The sequence below is a fragment of the Drosophila arizonae genome, chromosome 3 (genome assembly GCF_054131065.1).
Source record: "Drosophila arizonae isolate 15081-1271.41 chromosome 3, UAZ_ARI_1.0, whole genome shotgun sequence".
NCBI classification, from domain to species: domain Eukaryota; kingdom Metazoa; phylum Arthropoda; class Insecta; order Diptera; family Drosophilidae; genus Drosophila; species Drosophila arizonae.
Window position 1 is genome coordinate 21,396,012 of NC_142923.1, and position 26,040 is coordinate 21,422,051.

The window sequence follows — 26,040 nt, forward strand, 5'->3', positions numbered from 1 at the left end:
TTATGCCAGTTAAAGTAGTCAAGGCCTATCGTTTTTTATTTATTTTTTGTTTTTTTATTAAATTTTATCCAAGACGAAAAATGTATATATATATATATATATATATATATATATATATATATATTTAAGGTGACGCAGCTCGGAGGCAACAGCGAGGACAACGACACGACATGGGACAGACGCCTACAAACAAATCTGCCGAAATTATCCCAACAACTTTTTTACATGTGTCTAAAGGAAGCAATCAATATGACGGCGGCGCAGGATGCGGCGGGCAGCGGGATTTCTTGCTTTGATTTATAAGCTTTATTGAAGGTCATCAGCGAGGTGCGTTGTTCTCGTTCTCATTCTCATTCCCACTCTCATTTTCGTCGTCGCTGTTGTTGTTATTGTTGTTATTATTATTATTGTCGCCGCCACATGTGAGTCATTAAAGTTGATTGCGGGCATGGAAGAAAAAATCAGCTGAACAATGACAAAACTTGAATACTCAATACTCTAACAAAATTCATCATCTATGCGAAGGTCAATAAACCAGAAAATTTCTTGAAGAAAATTTAAGATCTGTTTTATAAAACCAATATAGGAGTACCCTGTCATAAATGAATGCAAACAATTGTAAAATTGAAAGACTCGGACTTCGAATTCGTATTTGTAACGTTCAGATCTGTCGCCTAATAATATTTATGTGTATTCCCAACAGTTTCCTGTCCTCATACAATCTATAAATAACAATCTATAAATAACAATCTATGAATGATAATAATATTTTGTTTGTAATAATATTCTCATCAAAGTTGTTTATGCTTATATTGTATAACTCAAAGGCCGGGATGTTTATGATTTAACCAATTGGCTACGTGAGCAAATATATGAAAATCTCTGTTAGAGTATGTCTAATAGCCGGCAGGTGGGCATCAAAATACGACCTCAGCTTGACAACGAATTGCGCGAAAAAAGCCAAACAAGTGAATAACAAATTCTTGGCATTTAGTGATAAAGTTTGGTATCACCGAACTTTTTTCAAATATATACGTATACATACATAAGGATATATGTATATAATATATATATGTATACATAAGCTTGAGTCTGATCAACTTGTTTTGTTTGAATGCAATAATGTATAAAACAAATTGAATTGCGGACCAAAAGAGCTAACTAAATAGAAAACAGCAGACAACATCATCATCATCATCATCATCATCATCAGTTGGCTGTCAGTTGCATTCACAAAAATTATGAAAATTTTCTTTTGACACTTTTACTGAAATGCAAAATGTTGCCTGCGGCGGCGTCTGATATGCAGATAAACAGACAGATAGAAAGTGAGATGGAGCGAGAGGCACGAGAATGTGAAGTATAAGAAGGAAAGAGAAAGGGAGAGATACAGCGAGCACTACATTGCAATGAAGAGTAAAGAAACGAGTGTGTGTGAGAGAGAGGAAGAGAGCGGGCATTACAATGAAGATAAAAGTAAGAGAGAGTGTGTGAGAGAGAGAGAGAGAGGCATCAATTTTCACACCTTTTGCGAGAAATGCTGCACATGAAAGTGTGCGTATATGCCCAGTTATGTCTATGTATATGTGTGCATGTGTGCAGGTAGCTACTAAGTGAGGGTATATAGTATGTGTGGGTGTGTATGGGCAGCCAGTTAAAGGGCAATTGTTTCTCTGTTTACTTTTCTACCTAAACCTAAAGGAAATTTAAAACTTATCTAGATCTTAACAGTGTTTTTTTCCTTTCTTTAAGAATATCTAGCTAAAAGTTACATTATTAATAATTTCGCTCTTATTAACCAATTTAATAACTTAAACCGCCGTAAGACATATATCTTAGCTTTCACTTTGGCGTTGTCTGGAAATATTTCTATTTGAATAACTGCGACTAGTTTACTTGTGAAATATTTAATAATTTATTCCGTCAGCGCAAATGAAAAACAAAAAAATCAGTAAACGAAAAAAAAGCGTTATCTAGCAAATTGCATTATAAATTCATGAATCTAAATAACATGACAGACATGTGAGCAAAGACGAAACATCCGGGACTACGACACTCTATGATACAGTCCATTGCTTTATCTATGATTGTTTTTTTTTTTTTTTATCATCACAGCTTTGAGGCAATTAGCGTTGTGAGTGTTGGCAAACGGTCAAACTGTCATTTAGTGCTGCAAACATGGCTTGCAAGCCGCATTCTATATGTGGGCTAATGGCCAATTATTGCGGTCGCACTTAACTTTCAACAAGTGCACGTTGCGGCTGTGCGAATGCACATCAAGTGGATTTTACTGTCACAAACTTTGAACTTACTGATGGACTTACGGCTAACAGGACAGATCTGTATAGAGAAAAAGAGAGAGAGGGAGGGGAAGAGAAATTGAGAGAGAATAAAATTTGAGGAAATGAGAGAGGAAGAAATACAGGGAAAGAGTCAGAGGAGATGAATAGACACCGAGTAAGAGAGAGTATAGGGAGTGGCAAACTTTCAAAATATATATATATATATATATATATATATATATATATATATTTGTATTATATTAAGGAACTCAAAACTAAAAATGTAATAATTGATGTAATCAATGTAATCTTTGCCTCCTGCAATAATGATTCAAAAAAAAAAAAAAAAAAAAAAAAAAAAAAAAAAACAAGAAAAGGAAAACTATATGCATATCTATTGGAGCCATCAGAGAAAACATATTTTTAATTTCCTTTGGATCGACAGGTAAAAATAGGACTCTAGTTATAGTTAACTGCCTAACACATTGTCTAAAAGGACTTGGCAACGGCGGATAATAAAGATGCATTTTTAAATTTAAGTATTTTTTAATTCAACATAAATAAATAAATAATAGATTAATCAAGAAGACAAATTATATTATTTTCGGATAAAAATATAAGTAATTCACCTCAACATAAAGTATTTATAAATTAAACTCAAATTTTATAACTTTCAAATATCTCTACTCATATTTCATTTTTAAAGACCATAAAAATATTTTTAACAACTGTTTTCTATAGAGAGATATTCTTGACCATCTATTTATAGCAAAAGCAACTAAAGGCAACTAAAGGCATATACATACATATGTGTATATATGTATATAGATTTTTATGTATTATATTGTGGCCATTTATTTGATCCACTCAACGTTGTCGAGCTAATCCCCGAGCAGTCGGGCATAAATATTCGTATACATTTTGGACATACGCTGAACTGACCGAAAATGTCTGTGGCTGTCGCTGCCAGGTAATTGATAATTTCTTTTGTTATTAACATATTGCCAGTGGCATGCGTTCGTGTTGTTCTTCTGCTGCTTTTCCTTTTGCTTTTTTTTTTCTTTGGCCTCAACTAAGTAGCTTATTTCACGCCTAAAAGGCAGCACGGACTTCCATTTGGTAGCCAGGACACGTACGCCAAGCAGCCAAGCCAAACGGGGCGGAAAAGAAAACCAAGCAAATATAATCGACTGCTTGTTTCCTTTTCTCTTATTATTTCACTTTACTTTTTTTCCATTTCTCTTCCTCTCTCTCTCTCCCTCTCGCTCTCTCTTGTAGAAGGTCGCTGCTCCTGTCACTTGATGTGATGCAGTGTAAACAAGACGGTTATCAACTATGTGTTTGCGTGTGTGTGGCTGTGTGGGTAAGGCACACGAACCCTGCATCATTATGTGAGAACAAAGAACTTGAAAACTAAATTGCACTTTAAGCAGCCATTAAACATGAACTGCAGAAGCAGCAGCATAAGTATAATGTCGCCTGCACTATGTGCTAATTACTTATTTATGCGACTCGAAATACCCAAACACTAACACAGACACACACACATGCATATACCTTGCAAGTGCATATCTTAAGAGCCGCTGCCAACTTGCACTTCTTTTTAGTGATTTTGCATTAAATTTGGTAAAAGAGTTGAATTGAATTTGTACCTGCTGTGAGCTCGCTGTCAGCCATCTGCATCTGGTCCAGTCTCTGACGGACTGCTCTCGCATCGCCAGCTCAAGGACAAACTCAATCAGTTCCCAATTGACCGTATAATGTGGCTCTTTTCAGCACTTTGCCCTGCTGCTGCACTCAAGCCTTCAGGCTCAAGTTTTGCGGTATTTACGTGAGCCATTTCCAAAGCAGAGATGCTCAACTATCAATCTGAAATAGACGAGTGAATGGGATAATAGCTATTTAGTAATTGGAATAGATATCAAATATTGTATTTTAAAGCCTTAAAATTGAATTTAAATATTTTATTTAATATTTTATGAAATAATAATGTATGAAAATTAAACAAAAAAATATATGTGTGTATATGTTGTATAATATTTTGTATTAAATGGTTTAATTATTTCATATTGTAAAAACTTAAATATTCCAATATCCAAGAAAATAGACAGAGGAATATTTAACCAAAAAAGTGAGTTTAGAACTTGAATTTTAATCAAATTTCAAATAAAAATGGATAATTATAATATTATGTAAAATCTAAAATAAAAAATTATATATTCATAAATTTCTATAAAACAAATAAAAAATAAAATATAATATAATAAAGCGTATTGCAGCAATATCTTAATGTTTCGTATTTATTCAACAATTTTTTTTTTAATATTTAAGATTATTTCTTTATTTTTTATATAATTTATACATATGTATATTATGAAAAACAAAATTTTTTTTCGTTACTTTATATACATATATATAAAATTTATCGGAAATTTTCGAAATTAGTATGCACAAATATTTTTATATCTAATAAAACTTAGTTAAATAATTAGTAAAGAATTTTAAAATTTTCAATTTAAAAAAAAAACTAAATTATTTTTTGTATTTGCTGAAAATAATTTATATGTTAAATATTAAATAAAATAAAATAAATAAATACAAAGTATTTATATAATAATTTGTATAAAATGGTTGGATTATTTTATATTAATAAAAACTTAAATATTCTTTTTCAATATTTGATCAAAATACCTTTAAAAACAAATACAGGTTTTTAGCTTCGTAAAAAATGAAAATAAATTTATAAAATTTTATATAAGTTGTTGTAACTGATAAAGAGAGCTCCATTTAATAAGCCTTCCAATCGCTTCAATTTAATAAGCGACAATTTTTACTTAGCTTACGGAACAATATTTAATCGGAATCTACGGCGAAATGTGGCCCCAAATGCAGTCAACAATCTGCCAAGGACATCAGCAACTGCATATCCGTGAGAGAGCTTTCGAGTGAATCCCTGGGCCTGTTGTCGGATGCGCCACGAAGCAGCTCGATGAATGACAAAAAAAAACGGATGTATGGCCACTTCATGCCATAACAGATGGCAGCTGAAAACTGGGCTGAGGCAGTGCTGCGAACTGAGTCCTGCAAGCAGCAAGCTGTGAAGCAACCTTTCAGCATGACGATTCAATCATGCAATTAACATTGACGTTAATTTGCTTCATCTTTCGGCAGCAGCCACGCGGCGTATACTTCATTTAAGGAAGTTCGTATGTATATGTAAATATACAGCTGTGCATGTGAATATGTAATTTTATTTATTTTGTCTTCTTTTTTTTTTTTTTTTGGTCAGCCATGTGCAAAAATATCGCTGCTGATTTCCCCGCAGGCCAACAGCGAAGTAATTAATGCGCCTGTCACACATATGAATATGATTATGCCATATAAATGCCAGTGCCATCCAGCTATTGCAATCGATGGACATATCACACACTGAGTGGGGCGACGCGAGTCGTACGACAATCTGGCGTGAATGCATTTCCAGCAACTAATTGAAAATTATCTGGGGAAAATCGTGTGGAACTGAGCACACAAATTGAATGGCTATAGCAACGAATATGTAGGTATATATGTATATCTATAAACCGTATATATGTATTTATATACCACTATATAACTACAGCCTGTCTCATTTATTTACATACAAATCTAGAGACACTGATTCACGAAGAATTCTATATCCGACTGAAGCTCAACTCATGCTTTATTATATAGTATGTGCTTCAAGAGAATTCAGGCTTAAGAGAGTTACATCCTAGTATTTCAAATATATTTATTTCATGTGATAATGCTAATTCTCTATTGAGAAAATATTCCTTTCAGGGATAATATGAGAGACCAGACAATTCGGCATCTTTATCCTTTGAAATTAATTTGTGCCATATTTGCAATATTTTTAATATTTTATGCGCTTAGGGTGGGTAGGTAGGTAAAAAAATTTACCCTCGAAGCGAGACTAAACATAAAATTTGGCAACTGGAGAATGTATTAAAAGAAAAGCAAAAGGAAATAAGTATAATAACGAAATCACTTTAATGCTGCTACATTTAGTTTACATATCATTGAAATAATGTTTACAAACCATATTTAGTTAGATGTGTAAAGTCTCTCTCCCTCTCTCTCTCTCTCTCTCTCTCTCTCTCTTCTTCCTTCTCTCACACGTCAACGAATGATTAATTAAAAGCAAAATTTTTACTATTTTCCTGAAATTCTTCTGACAAATCTCTGAGAGTATTTTGGTTTTTTTGATATTCTTTCCTTTTTTTTTTGTGGCAAATGTGTTTTGGTGTGTGGGTGTGGGTTCTTCTGTGTGTGTGAGTGTGTCGCGCTTTTGGTTGGTTAGCTTCAAAGTCAATTAGTGTAATTAATTTGACTTCACGCGACCCTCGCATACACACATACACACATACACACAAACACACACACACAGAGCCCATTTATCAACAAATGTAAAAAGCTGGCATCCAAAAAATTGCAATCCTTTACATACATTTTGCTTCCTCTTCTTTTCCTACTTCTTTTTTTCGCTCAAAAGCCACAAAAATGTTGGCACTCCCTCCTCCACTGATTGCATAGTTCTCTGGCATTTTTTACGTGTCCTCTTTTTATCAAGCCTGTGATTTTCAATCGAATGTGCTATGCTCTGGCTCTGGCAATTTAATTCACACATTGCGCATACGCCCCAGCTGACGTTTCGTTTGTCTGACTGCGCTTTAAGATGCTGACATTTTGCACTACTTTTGAGCTACTGTCGGCAATAAGTGGATTAGCTTTTCAATTGAACGGCTTACGGAGAAAGAGAGAGAGAGAGAGAGAGGGAAAGAGAGTGAGAGGGAGAAAGGGAGGGAGGTAGTCAGTTAGCCTGGCTTAGAGGCATGACAGTCGGTTAAAACATGTAAAACACCGCATGCGGTAAAATAAGCCAAAGCCAAAAAGTCTGCCAACAGCAACAAGGTATAAACGCCTGTACGTCTGTGTGTGTGTGTGTATTCGTATTTGCACGATGCTAAGCACCGTTAAGCGCCAAATGTATCGCGGCTAATGTGTGTTTTATTGGCTTTATTATTTCACGCCAACTTAGCTAAAGTCGAAAGTCGATAGCAAAACAGCCGCTAAACGTAGCCAAAGCAGACGAGCATAATATAGTTTGAAATATGCTTAATAAGAGAATAATGAAGCAGACAGACATACAGACGAGCAGACAGACAAAGACAGAAAGAGAGAGAGAGAGAGAGGTAGAAGTTGTGTCTGTTATTCAATTAGTTCCCATTTCCTGTATTGTTCGTCTGATTTGCTCAATAAATTATGCAAATTTTATCCAAAGTCCCCTCTGAAGATGACAGCTAAAAGAATAGAGAGCGAGTGAGAGAGCGAGAGAGATAGAGAGGAGCAACTCATTTAAAGTTAAAGTTGTAAGTTGTGTGTACCACATCACAATCAAAGTTCCTCTTAATAAGGAAATTCAATTCTGTGAAGATTTGCATGCGAACTCTTGAACTTTGAAGAGCTACAGGAATTGACTTATAAAGCTCTATTGACGCATTCACGACGATAGATGATTGCTAAATAATACTTGCACTTATAATTTAAGTCTGGATTGAAAGTTTTGAAGAATTCATATGGAAACGAGCCTTATAAGAATTTCAAGAATTGCTAGAAATATAAAAATTACTTTTTAAATTTTTTTAATGTTTAATTCAATGTAATTCAGACATATGTATACATAAATTTTAGATTAATATAAAAAAAAGTGTTTATTAAAAATTAATATAAAAAATTAGTTAAAAGAAAAATACAATTTTTATTATTTATAAAAAATCACTAAATAAGGCAATGGATAAGAAATGTCGTATTCATATTGCTCAGGCAAAGAAAATGTTGTAGAGAAATTTGATGGATTGATTGACATATATTTTAAGTCAAGCCACGCCCGTAAGCCTTCACGCCTGGGCAGGTTTTGCGTGTAAGAATCTAGGCACCCGAGCTGCTCTCTTTTTTATTTTTGCCCCTTTTTTATTCTGATTCCAATTTATGGCACCTTCAGTGCATAAACTGGACTCTGACAACTGCCCATTTACTCTACTCTATTTCAATTTAAAATCTATACTGCATATTCATCGCTAGCAAATTCACAATCGTCCCAATTTTCAATCTGCCAAACCCATTGATCAACCAACTGGCTTTGTGCTGAGCATTTCCATTATGCAGTCGCACAGTCTAATTGCCACCGAGAAGAAACTCCAACTAAATACTTGATGCGCCAAGCAAACGAAATTCAATGTTTTCCTTCTTCTTCCGACAAGCTGAACGGCTGCCAAAACAGAATAAAACATAGGAAATAATAAAAAGAAAACTTCAACAAAAATTAAGCATCTTAAAAATTTCATAATTTGTCTTGTCATTAAGCGTAACTGAAGCTGCGCCGCTGCCTGCTCCGAATTTGTAAAGAGGACAACGAACGATTCCTGCATGCGGCTTGCGGTATGCGGCATGCGGCATGCGGCACAGAGAGACAATTTCTGTCACTCGTAAATTGTGATGGCGGCAACGAGCCGCCGTCGCATCCTTATTCCTTGATATGTTGCCAAGTGGCAGTCATTGGCTTTCGCAGTTGGCTTTTGAATTTAGCTTAACAATTCGCAGATTTACTGCGTATAACCGAACAGAGCAAACCGCTGCGCACAATTTATGCATGTCGCAGATTTGAACTGGTTTTTCTACTTTTCTTCTTTTTTTTTCCCTTCTAGCCCAGTCTTGTTGGCGCCAGCATATGACACGAATGACGCAATGGCTCAGAGCTGCAATCGACGGCGTAAATTCGAACCGAAGCAAACTATGCATAGTAGATAGAGCTTATCAGAAGATCAACCAGTAATTTTTACTTACAGTTTATAATTGGAATTAACCGAATCAAAGGAGAAAAAAAGTTTAAAAGTTCAAGTTATATAAGTTATTTTCTATTTTTCAATACCAAATGATTAAAAAAAAAGTGTTATAAATAAGATATGTTTATATTCCGATCTGACTGCTCCCAGTTTCTCCATATATATGGTTAAGCAATATTTTTAGTATAATTGAAGATTTGACACTCTTACAAATGATACAAACTCGATCTTCAGTTGTCAACGCTAGTGTATACATAATTATTTCACATTTCAAGATAAAAACTACATTTTTAGCATTCGTACAGATAGACCAATTGAATGAAGAAATACACATACACATATATGCTTACGAAATTTTAAAATATTATTTAAATTAATAAAATGTCTATTATATATGTACATATATATATTTCACATATATCTACACGAACCAGCTTTTGATAATAATTATTGCTGTCAAATGCAACGACACTGATAAGAGCAGAATACTGGAATCGGCTAAAACTAAACTCTAACCTTTATTTAATAAAGCCTATATAAAAGCTATGAGGCTATTTTTATTTATTATATTTTATATGAAGGGAGGTTTGAGTGATTCAATATAAGTATTTATAAAAAATAAACAAAATACAAAAAAAAAATCATTCGAATTATTTTATATTTATATAACACAAAAATTTAATAATATTTACATATAATTAAATCTAATCATCTTGTTGACTTTCTTTTGCTACACATAAGCAAATCTATATAATATTCTACTACGCTCCATATGTTTTGTCTATGTCTCCATGTTGAACAATTGTTTCGTCTATTTTCTCACAACAAATTAACTATTTCCTATAAATAATCATGAAATTAAATTAAATTAACTTCGTTGGTAATTTTAGCCAGAGTCAATGAAGTAGTTCAACAGCTTCCAGCATACATATTTATTTTTACTTCTGTGTACAAATTAAACCATCCATCGAATCGAATTTTCAATTATAATATTATGTTAGTATATAACAAATAAATGTCGGAGGTATTCTTCTATATTTCATTAGGAAATCAACAAATTTTATGCAAACATATTAAGTTTCTAATTCGAAATCAATGCATGCAAAAGTTCTACAAATTTAAAGGTAATAAATTAATCAACGGTCATTTGAAATTCGTTTAAAAAGCTAAGACTCGAACTTCAACTAACATAATTATAACATATCAAAGGTAAACAAAAGTGAATAAATGAAATTTAGCTCGAAAACAGATTGATTAATAAATCCCAAGCACACAGCTCAGCACATTTCCCCAACCGAAGGAGCTGAGGGCCTATTGATTGACCCAACTTTTTGGATAGCCAGCCAGTGGGCTTGTGTTGATTTATTATGCGCTAGGCTCTCGAAATAATTTAGCAGGAGTTGGCAAAGGCCGCAGGGCCCAACGAATGCTTGTGCTTTCATCATGGTTTTAAATGCGCCCGATGAGCTGGGCTCCACGTTTTCCGACTAGCGCTTAAATTATGCAAGTTAATTTGCAGCTGGCTGGAAAATGATGACAAGAAATGCCCGCACACACACACACACACACACTCACACACACACACACTCAGCTCAGCCCTACTGGCTGCCTGTTTGGCCCTGTCCGGCTTCTGGCCAACAAGAGTTATTTCCCGCAAACCGGAAGTGAAGTCGACATAAATTGCGGCTAGAAGTGACGCCCGCCTCTGGCCTCGCCCCCGGCAGCAGCTCAGCAGCTCAGCAGCTCAGCAGCTCAGCTGTGGCTCTGCTCTGCTCTACTCTGCTTTGGCAGCTGAACCCCCAAAGCTTATTTAATACAAACAGCAGCCGTCTAGCGGCTGAGCTGTGGATACGGCTGGGGCGCTACTTACGGGGGCGCCACTCGAAGGTGGAGCCCACTCCTTGGTCGGAAAAGCTCGTCTGCATTTTCCTGCAGAAATTCAGATTGTTTGCTGTCGACAACTCAGCCTCGTGTTTGTTGTTCTTGTTTTCCTCGTCCATTTTTTTTTATTTCTAACTATGCGTCAATGCGCATTCGAGAGAGAGTGGGACGGCTGTTAGAGCCAACGATGTCGTTATGGCCTCAATAGATTAACGCATTTATTTATAAGCAACACTGAGTGCCAAGTGTGTGTGGACGAGTGCAGCAAAATGTGTAGCTAGCCTTATGACTTAAGCTTTAAAATTGCTTTTTATTCTAAAGAAAATATAGTATGGTAAAAAATAAAGTATTTGAAACAAAGGTATTTTAAATTCTCATATTTTCATAAACATATGTGCTGTGAAGAAAAATTGTTATGAAACATTGTTAGTTATTTATTGTTAATGCATTTGCTTATTTTTTAGTATAAGACAGAATGCATATATACATTTTTTTCTTTTTTTTTTTTTAATTTGCTTGAAGCCTTTAATGATGTCGCTGGTTTTGCAATGATTTCAGTATTATTAATAGTTTTTTATTATATTTTATATATATTATAAACATTATTTTGTGCAGAGCTTTTAAGCAAAAAATTATTTTTTATTTATTTTTTTTTTTTCAATTACTTCTATATCAAATATTTTTATGTTCCTACATTTTATATTATTTTAAGATTGAGAGCCAAGCTGTAAATAAAATGTGAGTTTTAAACTCAATATTTATTAATTAAATTACTAATTTGTCAATTTTCTGTTTAGGGTTCCATAACAACTTCATTCTTGACATTGTAATCACCATTCTTTTTTATCTTTTTATTTCTGCAAACTTTTGAAGTCACTACCCCTATTTCAATTTTCCAATTTTCTAGCCAATCGATCCACATCTTTGCATGCACGTGTCGAAGCCAAAACAAATAACCCACAACAAACAAAACCACTAAAGCCAACTGACCAGGCGAAAGTGCTCCAGGCGATCCTTAAGCTTAACGTTCTGGCAGTTGCGGTCGAGATGCCGTCAATGAGAGCTCATAGGCATAAATGGATATTACCTAAAGAATGGCCAAAGCGATTTAAGTTATAATTATGCTCAAATTTAATATAAGTACATATATATACATATATGCATTGCTTATCGGTATATAATTATGTTACTCTAAAGTCAAATTAACTATATCACCTCGGCAATCTTCTCCAAGAAGAGAAACCATTTATTCTCTGGTTTCCCATTTTAAGTAGAGTCCAGGGTACAAGCACACCCATAGAGAAGGCAGTGCATAACATCTTTGCGAACCAGCTGTTGATAATAATTATTGCTGACAAAAGCAAAGACACTGATAAGAGCAGAATACTAGAATCGGCTAAAGCTAAACTCTAACCTTTGTTTGATAATGGCCAATTAGAGGTTAGTCATAAATTTGATTTATTATATTTTATATGAAGTAAGGTGTGAGTGATTCAATATAAATATTTCGAATGAGATGATGATGAATGAGATCTCTGTATTTGTGAATTGAATATACATATGTATATGTATGCGAGCATTCAATTCTTATCTCACATCTCATTTAAATTCATGAATGAATTTATTTATTTATTTCTGAAATTAGTTTAGTAGAATGAAAAGTAATAAGAATGTTTTAATTTTAAGTGCTCAACTTGAAAATAACCTAGGTTCTATTATATTTACTTAGAAACGCACACACACACATGTATATGTATTCACACAGATACATCTGATAAGAACGAGAATCGTATCTGTATCAATGGTTTCCCTTTCTCTCTTTATTTGTCTTTCTTTTTCTCATTCACCTTGACCTTGCTTAAAGATGCATTTTTTTTTTTATTTGCTCAATTTTATAAAGAGTATTAAAGCTGAAAGCCATCAAGGTTGAATTTAATTTTAAATTAAATTTTTAAATGCTTTGAAAGCATTTTGCTCATGCTCTGCCACTCACATATGTTTCTCGATAATGAAATAAATGGGCAAGTTGGATGAGTGCTCGACTTGTTTTCGCTTTCTCTGTCGAGAGCCACGCCCCCTCAAATACTTAATACCACCAACGCCTAACGCCCTCTTGCATTTTCAGTGCGCAAAACAAACAGACAAACAAACATTCGGAACTTGTTGTCATGTTTTGTTATTTGTCTGTGGTCGTTTTCATTTCATTTACAGTTACAGTTGAAGTGGCAACAACAGAGACCAGAGCAGACACCAAAAGCCGAGCAGAACGAGGCCTGCATGAGAGAGCTGCTTGATTTCCCCAGGTGCCAAATGGGTAACCCAGCCCAATCCCACACCAGCACCACCACCCACCAAAAAGAAATCCAAAATGTGCACCCACTCAACCACCCATGCAGCCCCAAAAACCCACTCAGTCATCCACATGAGCCCGCATTTTGTATTTTCATATTTCTGCCTGACCATTTGCCACTGTCTTCCGGGCCATGACAACTACTAGCAAACCTATCTGTATATATATGTGTGTACCTATGTGTGTGTGTGTGTGTGTGTGTGTGTGTGTGTGTGTGTGTGTGTGTGTAAGTCTAGGCATTGGACACTCGAAAGTTGTGTTTTTGTGTTTTCATAAAATGCATGCGGCTGATTTGGATGGGTCTTGGGCTTATTTGTGGTTGCCCAGATGCACAGATACAGATACAGCTGCAAGTGTAGCGACAGCTGTGTGTATGCGTGTGTGTATATGTCGGTCTGTGTTTCTGATATACTTTGCAAAATGTTGTTGTTGCTTTCGCTTAAGTTGCACTAGCAACCTGCAATTCCTTGTTACCACAATCGAGATTTGTTTATGGCATGAACACTTTATGAATAATTTCAAGCCAACACACAACACAGACATGCACACACACGCACACACCAACTCACTGCAAGCCAATAGTAACTTACGAGCGTGCATAAAATGTTGAGCATTTGCGCTTTTACTTTAGTTTGAACAGCACTCGAAATATTTTTCATTTTTGTTTTCTATTTTGTTATTTTATTTGATTAATTTTAAGCCTTTGAGTGGGGATGTTAAACCAACAAAAATTCAAGACTTTTAAGTATCTTATAATTAAATTAAATGAGGCTCAGACCAATTGATAATAAATATTCAGAGAACCAGACAGATCAACACTGAACATTAAAACCTGTTCATGGTGCATGGATAGATCTGACAAATCATTTTAATGGCCTCACGAATCGAACGCAGGAAACATTATTTAACATTATATATATAATCGATAAGCTAGGTTCCACAAGTAACTATGTATGTAGATGGAAAACTAATAATATATATGTATTCATATATTCAAACAAAAAATAAGAAGTTTTATCATTTTTAAATATAAAATACTAATAAAACAAACAACAGTAAAAGTTTATAAAAAAAATATTAAATATTAAAATATAATTATTTTTTAATAATGAATACTACTAAATAAACTATGTATATTATTATATAAATTATTTTTCATTAATAAATACTATTAAATAAAATATATTCAAATCTAATAAAAACTGCTGTCTCTCTTACTCTACAGCCTACCCAATTGTCCACAACAAATATTTAAATCATTTTTTTATATATGAAATAATAAATACCATTAATAAATACCATATTAAACATGACCTACTATACTATTATTATTATTATTAAATGATTTAATTCCCAATAATAAACCAGGCCATTGAATTAGTCACTAAATAGATGAAAGTATAGAATCAAGAAATCTGTTGCTATATAAACTATTCATATGTATAAATATACACATGTATCTATATATGATTGCAACCCTTTTCTCTACATTGTCTGCCGGTATATTCATATTTTCATGCTGCAGTCGCCACGTTTTCATTTTTTAATTAAATTGCTTGCCCGGCGGGCAAAAATATTTGGGAGCTTCCGTAGACTTTATGTGGTAAATTTACTATGTAATTTCCGCCAATGGGGGAGGGCCGACGGGGCGACACACACTTGAATTTTAATGAAAGATGCGGTGGCCAAAAATGTGGCACATTAAGTCATAACTCATGAATGCTGCAGGTTGCTTGCACTCAAGACTTGAAAAAAGGAGGAAAATAATCAACCCAGTCCATGGCCAGCAGAGCCATATATATGTATATATATTGTATATATACATGTGCTTATAAAGTATAAAATCTGGCATGCGCCATGGAACGCTCTCAACAAGTTACAAATCTCACGGCTACGTGCCCAAAAAGTCGCTGGCATAGGAATGCGAACTCCGGACGACTCCGTACGACTCCGGACGATGTCTGCCTGGCATTGTTATGTTTGTCGCGTAGATCTGATCAATGACCTACGTGCCGCTGGCAGCGTTTGGTCTATTGAGCTGTGCCATTAGCTTTCAATAGGGTAGAGCTAGAGCTGCGGCGGAAATTGTGGCAAATTGATTGAACTAAATGGCAAATATCAGTCGCCAAATTGGCTGTGACAATGAGCATGCTCTGCCTCTCTCTATCTCTCTCTCTCTCTCTCTCACTCTCTGTGCACCTCTCTTTCCATTTATTCATCTCTATCACTCTCTCTTTCTCTGTCTCTCTCACTCAGTTTTTCAGTTAACGCGCCTGGATGGCTAACAAGCTGCTGGCAAACGCACTTGCAGCTAGACATGTTCTCTATATGTCAGTCTCAAGTGCCGCAGCCAGACGACAACATACGACGCAACCACTCGAATAATTCTACCTTTAAAGCTGTTTACTGTTGTTGCTGTTGTTGTTGTTGTTGTTGTTGCTTCTGTAGCTGCATGTATGGTCTTGGAACTGACATAGCCAGAACTGTTCGCATCTATTCAATATGCATAAAAAATATGCAAAATGATTTAGCTCAACTGTTTACCGACTAAGCAATACGCTGTAATGATAGAGTATTATATAGGAATCTTATTTAAAAGTATAAAAGAAAGCGATGTAGCACTATATAATACGTAAGTGCATCTACTTTTACAAGTTTCAAAACTGAATTCATACATCTGTATGAAATATCAGTTTCTTCTATTTAATTCGTAGGAAGGTATTTTAATGACTTAAAAAGTTGTTCATTTTCAATTACTTGATCTTCTTAGTGAAACTTGGCTATTAATTTAGTTTTTAATAAATATATAAACCATAAAGATAAATATATTATTTTATATTGCATAAGTAGATTGAATTAAATTGTAATTTAAACAGACAATAAATTACATCTATGCTAAATATATAGAATCCAGTTTTAAATATTATAGAATGAGCGAAAAATGAGTATTTTAAAGTTCAATGAATCAGTGCATAAAAAATAGGGTATAAGATATGAGTATCCTAGACAATAAGTACATTACAGTAACAAATTCCACTTCTATTTCTGAATATATTCTCATTTCCTTTGAATAAATACAATATAAAATATTAAATATTCTTTTACTCCAGAAAAGACCCAGACTGTATACGTATAACAGCAGAAGCTCAAAATAATTATATGCTCCGGCAGTACAGTATTAAAAACAAAAAAATACAGAGTATAGCATCTCCAACAATCAGCATATTTCAATAATCGTAACTCTTAACACTATTGAAAAAAAAAGATAACGGTATAACAGATGGAATAGTGCTTGCAGGAGACAGTGATTGCTAGGCCCACGCCAATTGCAGTTAAGGAACAGCCTCATAACATATATTGTGTATATATATATATATCCAAATGAAGCCCATTGGAACTGGAGAGTTTTTCGAATAACAGGAGGGAGAGCGTAGGAAAGGCAGAAAGGCAGAATAACGAAACGTGATAAGTCAAAGCAGGAAAAACGAAGATTGATTCGAGTTGTGGACAGCTTTGTCCAGTTTTGAATGCACTTTTCTCCATTTTCCTTTGGGCCAATTAATCAAAGTGCAAAATATACTCGAATTCTGGTATTGATTAATTGACTCTAGTGCCAAATGCAATTAGTGCTTAATAAATTAGTTGGGAAAAGTTAAGCACAGCTGAAATTCGAAGCGACCAACAAACTCAAGATTTTCCATAATGAGATGCCTTTATTTCACTTCGTGCTTTTAATTTGCTGCAGATGAATACACAATAAACACCGCAAAGAACGCGGATTTCAAGGATTTATAAGAAAGAGACTAAAAACAAAATAAATAAATAAAAATTGTGATAATGAATAAAGTCACCAAGAACCTCTACTCTTTTATTGAAGTGAAAATCGCTTAAGATAATATTTAAATTAATATTATATACATGTATAAAATTAATACATACATATTTACTATCAACGCATGAATCAAATTCAATGCCTTCGTTTATATCGAAGCCAAAATAAATCTTAATAGCCTATCAGAGATAAATTTTCTTGTTTATAAAATTATATAAATGTGATATTTCAATATCGATATTTGATATAGTTTGTATTTAAATAATTTGTAAACCGTAACAATAATTCCTCTACTTTCAGTTAAATATCTAATAATCAATCAATCAACCCAGACAGCAACTGTCTTCAATCGAAGTCAAATGGATATATATGCATTTATTTCTTTATCGATCAACCAATTAATAACGATATATATTAGATAATAAATTATGTTTTTTAATTTCAAAGCACCCGATCAGTTTCTATCGATATTTATCAATATATTTTTTAATTTTATTTGCCAAGACTTTTAATAAAATTATTTATTTTATTACTGAGTTTTCTGAGCATAGATTTGATAGTTATCGACACTAGAAACACGTTGAAAGCTAAACATAGTTCATATATATAATTCACAGTTATACGTTAACCCAACGAAACTCGTCTAAGCTCAACCCATAATCAATTCATACGCATTGAAGAGTTTATCTTTATCCAGCTATAGGAAAGTCAGGTCGAAACAATTCAATCAATTCCAGTCGACTCTATCAATAGAACAGAGACTAAGCCCATGCGTTTCTTACCTTGTTAGTTTTGTGCGTTGCCCAACACTGCTCACTCTGACTTGCCTGGGCGTCAAAACTCTTTTTGTTTAACGTTTCGCTTTTTGGCTTGTCAAGAGTTTCGCTTTGATGCTAGCCCGATTGGTTTGGGTCTGAGCTGGATGCGCTTGACTTGACTTGACTTGGTTTGGCTTGGCTTGGCTTGGCTTGGCTGGTCTTGGCTTGACTTGGGTTGAGTTTTTTGTGCTTGTTTAGTGCCGGCTCGAGTGGATTTATTGTTTCCACTGGCACACACAAATGGCGCCCTTTCCTTACACAGCCAGCCTGTCATGCACAATATTCGCCTCCTGTTAACAATGGTTGTCAATGTTTGCGGCTTCTGCTGGATGCTGCTCGTCCTGCTAACAGCAGGACGGCTTCATCACTTCAATTTCGATGGCCCGACATATTTGTTATTGTTGGCGTTAATGTTCTGCTGACATGGCCACATAGATACATAGATACAAAGATACATAGATGGCATACATACATGGAATGAACATGCTTGAAAGCATTGGCTAGAAAACTCAAACTGTGCCGAGCCCTTCACATCACAGGGACTGTGGTCTGTGGCCTATGGCCTGTGGCCCATGGGCCGAGCTATTGACATAACTTGTGGCATGCCACAGGACAATGGGTGGCAAATGCCTTTGTCTTTAACTTGGTCGCCAGTCTGGCTTACCTCAATCTTTGGCTTGACAAACTTTTGAATATGAAACAATAAGAATATAGATAGATAGACATCGAGATAGATATATAAATATTTCTCTTATTGTTAACCAAACGACAGGCCCAACAATTGCCAGAGGCTGTCAGTTGCATTTTGAACGTGAAGTACAATTGGGACTATATGAAGATTAAATAAGTCGAAGAGATGCTCCTTAAATGAAATTTTAAATGAAATAAAATACTCAAGCTAGAGAGTTCGGCATAAAAGTGTTGAAGTGTAAATTTAGAAGTTACAGTGTCGCTCAACTAGAGAGGTTTGACATTTTGGAAAGTTTCAAAAATTATATCTCTTCAACTTAAAATTCGATTTTAATGTAATAAATTTGATAAAACAATTAATCAGCTAAGTATGCAATAGTATAACTTAAATAATCTTCTTAATTCATATATGTAAGTAAAAATTAAGTACAATATTAAACCAAGTCGAAGCTAAGATCAGGGCCTTAGCTATATACTAGCATTAATGTCAAATATAACTAGCATTTTTACCGAAATAAATATAGAATAATTAAAATCAATACTAAATATATAATAAATATAATATATTTGGAAAAAAAAAATAATAATAATAATAATAAATAATAATTATTGGTTGGTCAATTTTCATGTATTGTGAATTTTATACATTTTTAAGAAATATTAAACTATATTTTTTTAAACAGGAGATTTAGTTACTAAAACTAAAAATATACTAAAATAAAATGTTATATATAAATATACAAATATTCCCATATTTGAGCTCCAAAATCTGGATAAAACATGTCTCTTTCTGACAAAATCTATTAACAATTTGTCATCCTATAGCCGCAATGAGATAATTAAATTATTATCTAAATTTATTTATAAACTTCAAATCATGTTCGCGATTTGTTAGCTAATTGCCCAGATACCGCAATGCTCTAGGGAATGGGCAGTCGAAAAAGTGAAAGCGAAACTTCTTTGCCTAATTGGATGACAGAACGAAACGGCGTGTCAGAAATGGGCAACGGGCATGCGAAGGCCGTTTGGAGAATCGCGTGACGCTTTTCAGCCAACTGGCGACAAATGGGGTGGAGCAGGATGATGAGGAGAGGAAGAAGAGCACACTGGCGGAGCTCGCATAGCTGGAGCCGAGCTGCCGCATGGCTTTTATGGTACTTTGAACAGCTAGCCAAATGACCCAGACGTTGGCCAACACAACATGCAACATGCCAGGCAGCGAACGGCCGGCAAAACGCTTTGGTCGACCGCCGACCAGACACAGATTTAGCCTGACGGAGTCCCACTGTAACAGCCAATGGCTCGTCATCAAGTTTTTAAGTGCTGCATAAAAAACAAAAAAAGGTGAAAGAAAATGTTCCGACTACGTTGACAACTTTTACGCGCGTTTTCCTGCCAGACTTGCTATGTAATTAAGCATTTTTTCTACCAACACTAGTACTACTTCTTCTTCTTCTCCACTCCCTCATCTTCTTCTTTTAGTGGTTTATAATGAGCATTTGATCACGGGCCGAGCAGGCGCCGCATAATCAATGCACGTTATCGCCGCCTTTTTATGGCTGGCCAGCAGCAAAGTGATTCTCACTCTCTTTCTCTCACTCTCTCTCTCTCTCTCCCTCGTTGCGTAGAGTGTGACTTTTATGACTGAGAAATACTTAAGGATTGTATGTGGAGCAAGATATAGTATAAATGAATGCTACCATTACTGGAATTTATATGTTGTGTATATATGTACATAAAAGTGCCGCATGTGAAGCATAATTATCTCTATTTAACTACTTTGACCGACAATATGATACATCTATATTAATTTAAGTATTCTTTATCTGTAGAAATGTGACTAGATTAAATATAATATATACTTGAAATATGTATACAGAAATAAACATTTAAAAATTATTTTATATTAAATTTATAAATATTGTAAATACAATTTACCTGACAGGTAATTTATTATTATTCTTAATATTTTATTTTATTTTATTTTTTTTTTTTAACACATTAAAGTTATATTAATTGTATATGCAAGCATGAGTAATTTATATTTGATTTTATCGTTCTGATAAATTCCATATTTTATTGAATTTAATTTCACTTTCAAAGAACAAAGATCCCCACACAAAAAGTAAACCGATCAGCACAGCAGGCGCGCACAGACTAAAACACAGAATTTGGCATGGAGTTAACATAGCTCAACTTAGCTAATTCTCACGCTCTCATTATCTATAGCTACTCCCGCTCACGCCATTGCTAACGCTCGCTCTGGATCTGTTATATGCATGAAATTAATTCAGCATATACACTAACACTAACACAAGATTACTCAATGCAGCTAGTTCTCACGCTCTCGCTCTGATGCTTATGGCGCCAGCAAATAAGCTCAAATTTAACCCTTCCCGCTCACACACTTAACAGAACTCTCTAACATCTGAAATCAGCCCAAACACACATGCATACTTACATACACTGGGAAAACGAAATTTAGCAAATATATCAAACTAATACATTGCTCTCACTCTCAGTACGTAGACATGATCGAACTACACAAAATACGAAGTACATATGTGTGTATGAGTAAATCTATTTTTAGCCGCAAGCCGCTGTCTCATACCAATTATACGCTCTGCTCTCATTTGTTATACTCGCACTTCACATACGCACACTAATACATAGCTAATGCACAAAATATGCTAATGCATTGTCTTACCTGCAGTAAGCTCAGATTCACATATTCACACATACATATATGCAATTATCTTGTCCGTTTGCTCGCGCCTAATCGAAAAGCGGAATACGCAGTATGCAGAATTCAAGCAGAGCGCAGATTACTCTTACGCTCTCAATAGCTGCACTCTCTCCCGCTCACACCGTTAGCATTGTTTGGTACAGATGTTGACTAGACAAAACGTATGTAACACACACCCGCACAGCAGTCCAGTTCAGCTATTAGAACAGTTTCCAATAAGGGACTCAGCTCAGCTACGGCTTTCTTCATCTGTGCGCCCGTTTACTGACTCTCTTCTCTTCTCTTCATTTGTGAAAACGAGTGACGGAATAAACTGATTGATATCTAAACAAATCTGTTATATGCATGCTAGTGTATATGTTCTATAAGTCTCTTATAATTAATTTGAATTGATAATCAAATATGTAACACACCCAGCTTTTGGGTCATTTAATATTTATTCTAGCACATTTCCATATTTTCATCTCCCAAGAACAAACTAAAAATCAATTTACAAAGTGTAACTCCATTATGAAAGTTCTTCGAATTTGATGATTTTCAAAACCGAGCAAATAAAAAATGAACATAAATTTTAGCTGGTAAACAACTTGAAAACGAAACTTTATAATAATTTCCATAAAGCAAAAAGCATCATAAAAGCAAATAACAATGCAAAGTAAGAAAGGTATAGTTGAGATGACTCGACTACAGGATTCCCTGCACTCATATTCCATATTCCAATAATTCCGTACACAGAGAAACAGCACAAGTCTCTAAAATTATTTCAAGGCTGAATTCGCTTGAGTCTTGTGCTGCAAAACGAATCCTCAAAATCTCGAATTCGGCAATGACTTATTAAACTAATTGGAGTTATACTTTGGCATTATCAGTCTATATGTAATTGCTATAAATAGAAATATTTTTAGTTTTTGGTTCTTATTATTTTAAATTGAGCTCAATACATTTGTTAATTTCGTTCATAATCTCAGATCGTCGCCCTAATCACGAATATATATATTTTATGTGTTATGTTATGTTATGTGTTATGTTATATACATGCCTGTTACATACATTTGAACCAAATCATCATACCCTGTTTTCCCATTTTCAATGGGTTTAGGTTATAATAAAAGAATTTATTTACGGCCAATAAATATATAGTTGCATTTTACAGCTTTATTATGGACCCCACAACCCAAACGAACGAAAATAAAAAACAAAACAAAATCAAGCAAAATGAATAATAATAATAATAATGTAAAATAAAAGAACAACGAAAAATCGCGCCACCAATGTGGCGTATGCGCAATGTTTAACTTTTTATGGATTTACCTTGTGGCTGCAGCTCGTGGATGCTGGCGGCTGTGTCCCGTTGTTGCTGTTGTTGTCGTTGTTGTTGTTTTTCTTCCTCTTCGTGTTGTTGTTAAACTACTTTCACTGCGCTTGTTGGAAAGCTTTACGAGCTGCTTGTGCCTCGCTTCACAGTCTGCGACAGTTTTATTATTATTGCCATTATCATTCTTATTTTAATGTCTAACAACGCCAAGCCTTGCCTCCTCCCCATGCCACGCCCACGTGCCCTCAATCAACGTGGGCAATTAAAAATTTTGCAGTCACGTGTTAATAATGTCGCGACTGCAACAACAACAACAACAAAAACAAACACAACACCTGACAAGACAAAACTTTACCTACCAATAGTCCAACAGTCTAACCAACCCCCACCCACTCGGCCAGCCCCTCAACCCTTTTCACTGCTGCCTCTGACTCTCCCACCCTTACTGCTCCCTCCTCTATTGACAGACATTATCTTTGCTGTTTGCCATTGTTCGGACCATGTTTTTTATTGCCCATATTTTGCGAGTCTTGCTCTAATTAGACCTGTGTTGGCACCATTGTCATTGTGTGTGTGTGTGAGTGTGTATCGAACTGAGGCGTGGCAGTTGGACATTTAAATGTGAGTTGGAGACACTTTGTTTACTCATTAAACACTTGTTCACAATTTGATTCATATTCCTTGAATAGCAAACCAAAGAAAAGTTTCTTCAAGTCAGGGTAAGTTTTGAAGGAATCGAAGAAATACATTTAAAAGATATTATTTATATTCCATCTTTTTATATTTTATTCCCTATAGCCTAAGTATTTTCTGTCTTAGCTGTATTATCTGCTATCTTTCATACTCCATATCTTTTTCTTCTATCTTCCATCTTGCATCTTACATCTTCTATTTCTTTTTTTTTTTTTTATTCCTATATTCCATCTTTGATCTTTCCTGTTTTCTACAATATTTATATTTCCCATTTGCTATTTTCTATATACTATCTTCAGTCTTCTGCCTTCTATCTTCTATATTAAATCTTCTATCTTCCATCTGCTGTCCTCTATCTTCTATCTGCTCTATTCGATATTCTATATTAAAATTTCGATATTCTATCTTCTATGTTTAACCGTTATATTCTGTCTTCTATCTTCCATCGTCTTCCTCATCTTCTATCATCTAGCCTTTACTTTCGATCTCATATTGCTCTAATTTTTAGCCTCTACTTTAATGCTTTTTCCTTTGTATTGGTATCCCTTTTTTCAATCTTCTGTTTCTAACCACTATGTATATTCTATCTTCTATCTGTTTCCCATATTTTACTATCTTCTACCTGGCCAATTCTATATGCTATCTTTCATTAACAATTTGATAATTTTAGATCTTCAACCATATATATTCTATATCATCTATATTTTATCTCTTATTTTTTATTTTTTATCCTCTACCTTCTATCATATCATCTACTGCAACTTTCCATTGACCCTGAAGTCTTATAGCTTCTTATTAAAAATCGTATATATCTGTTCTTTCACATTTCACGCCTGTTAACTGTGTGTCTCTCACACACATATGAGGTCACATTAATTGCACACACATACACACTGTGGATACTCTCAAGGACATGGGAAAGAAAGAATGAAAGAAATGAAGAGCTTTAAGTCGTCGCCTAGCAAAAAACTAAGTTTGTCTGGCAGGTGCTTCAGCAAATGCCGATATGCGATATGTGTGATATAGCTATGTATATATACATACATATATACATAGTATATATCAGCGAAAGCTGAAAAGCAGTTGTGGGCGTGGCCAGGCGAGTACAGTGTTGCGTACACAAAAGTAAAAGTAGTTCTCAAGTGCTGCACACTTCCTTCCAATGCGACAAAGTGTAAAAAGACAACAACACCAACAACAACAAGACACAAAAAAGTTGCCAGTCACCGACAAAGTGGGCCACAGAAGCACCCAATAAAAAAGGAAATATAAGAACAACTAAAAATAAAAGAAGGAAAAACTTGGAAAAAAAAAAAGCAGTTCACTCGGCGAATATTTCTTGTTGGGCTCTTGGCCTGAAACTCAGCTGCCTTCAATAGGTGTACACACACTCACATACGAACAGCCTTACACTCATGTATGTATGTATGTGTGCATAAACAGAAGACTTGAAGTGAGCATACAAAGCGTAAGAATTAAAATAAAAATTCTTATAATGCGAGCAGATAGTAAAACATATCACGCATACGCAACAGTTCGGCAATGCTATAACGAACTTCTTTAAATTTGCCACGCCCCCAATGGGACCGATTCTATAGCAGATATATATATTTATAGATCAAATTTAGATATTTTAGCATCAGCCTGCATTTAATTTTTAGAGTTTCCTAAGCGAGGATCCACTATATTAGCTCTAAAGCTGGAAAGAAATGTAGAATTCCAATACGACACTAATTTTCCAATTAGAAATGCAAATATATTTCATGTAATGCCATTAAATGTTAACAAAGTAGACCTCAGTAGTTTTCAGTATGTAATTAGTTAAATTAAATGTAATTCATTAACATTTAATTTAATTTTTTCCCATTTGATAATCAATTTCCAAATACACAAGAAATAAAAAAAAAAAAATATTTAAATTAAATGTAAATAAATTGAAAGGATTTAAAAAAAAAATTCATTGATTGTATTCCCATGTATTGAAATTTTCACAGTTATCTATGAGATTTTCAAGCAAGGCTTGGCTTCACTGTACTTATGTAACTGTGAGTGTGTGTGAGTATATGAATTTGTGGCAAGGACATAACTTGGTCGTCAACATACGCCTTGCAGTTGTATGCAAGTTTGCTCCTTGGCAGCCACTTGCAGTTGACAAATGTCATGCTTACACAGATACACACACACACACACATACAACTACTTATAAGCAGCAGCAGAACTTGCAGCTTGATCCTTGAGTTTTCATATAAATCTTTGAATAGTGCGCGCTGCGGCAGCCGCTTGAAACCAATAAAATATCTAAAGTCATGCGACACACACACACACACACACACACACACACACTCTCAGCATATTGTCTGTACACACATACACATAGCTAACAGCATTTTATAGCTGAATAGCTGCGATTCATCTCCATTTTCCATATCGCATCGATCTGGTTGGCTTTCAATTGAACGTGCGTATGCGTGTGTGTGTGTGATTGAAAATAATACCAAGCTGAAGTATATATGTGTATATAAATAAATATATATAATTCTCTATCTCTACGA

General features: G+C 34.6%; 1 long non-coding RNA gene across 1 annotated transcript in view; it reads right to left on the reverse strand.

Moving 5' to 3' along the window:
* The window catches only part of LOC149269870 (uncharacterized), a 35,198-nt gene extending 14,234 nt beyond the window's left edge, over positions 1–20,964 (reverse strand). The window contains exons 1-2 of the long non-coding RNA XR_016269121.1: positions 20,673–20,964; positions 3,935–4,151 (exon numbers count right to left, since the gene is read on the reverse strand). This is a non-coding gene — a long non-coding RNA (uncharacterized LOC149269870). The remainder of the gene's footprint in view (positions 1–3,934; positions 4,152–20,672) is intronic.
* Between the last annotated feature and the right edge of the window lie 5,076 nt (positions 20,965–26,040).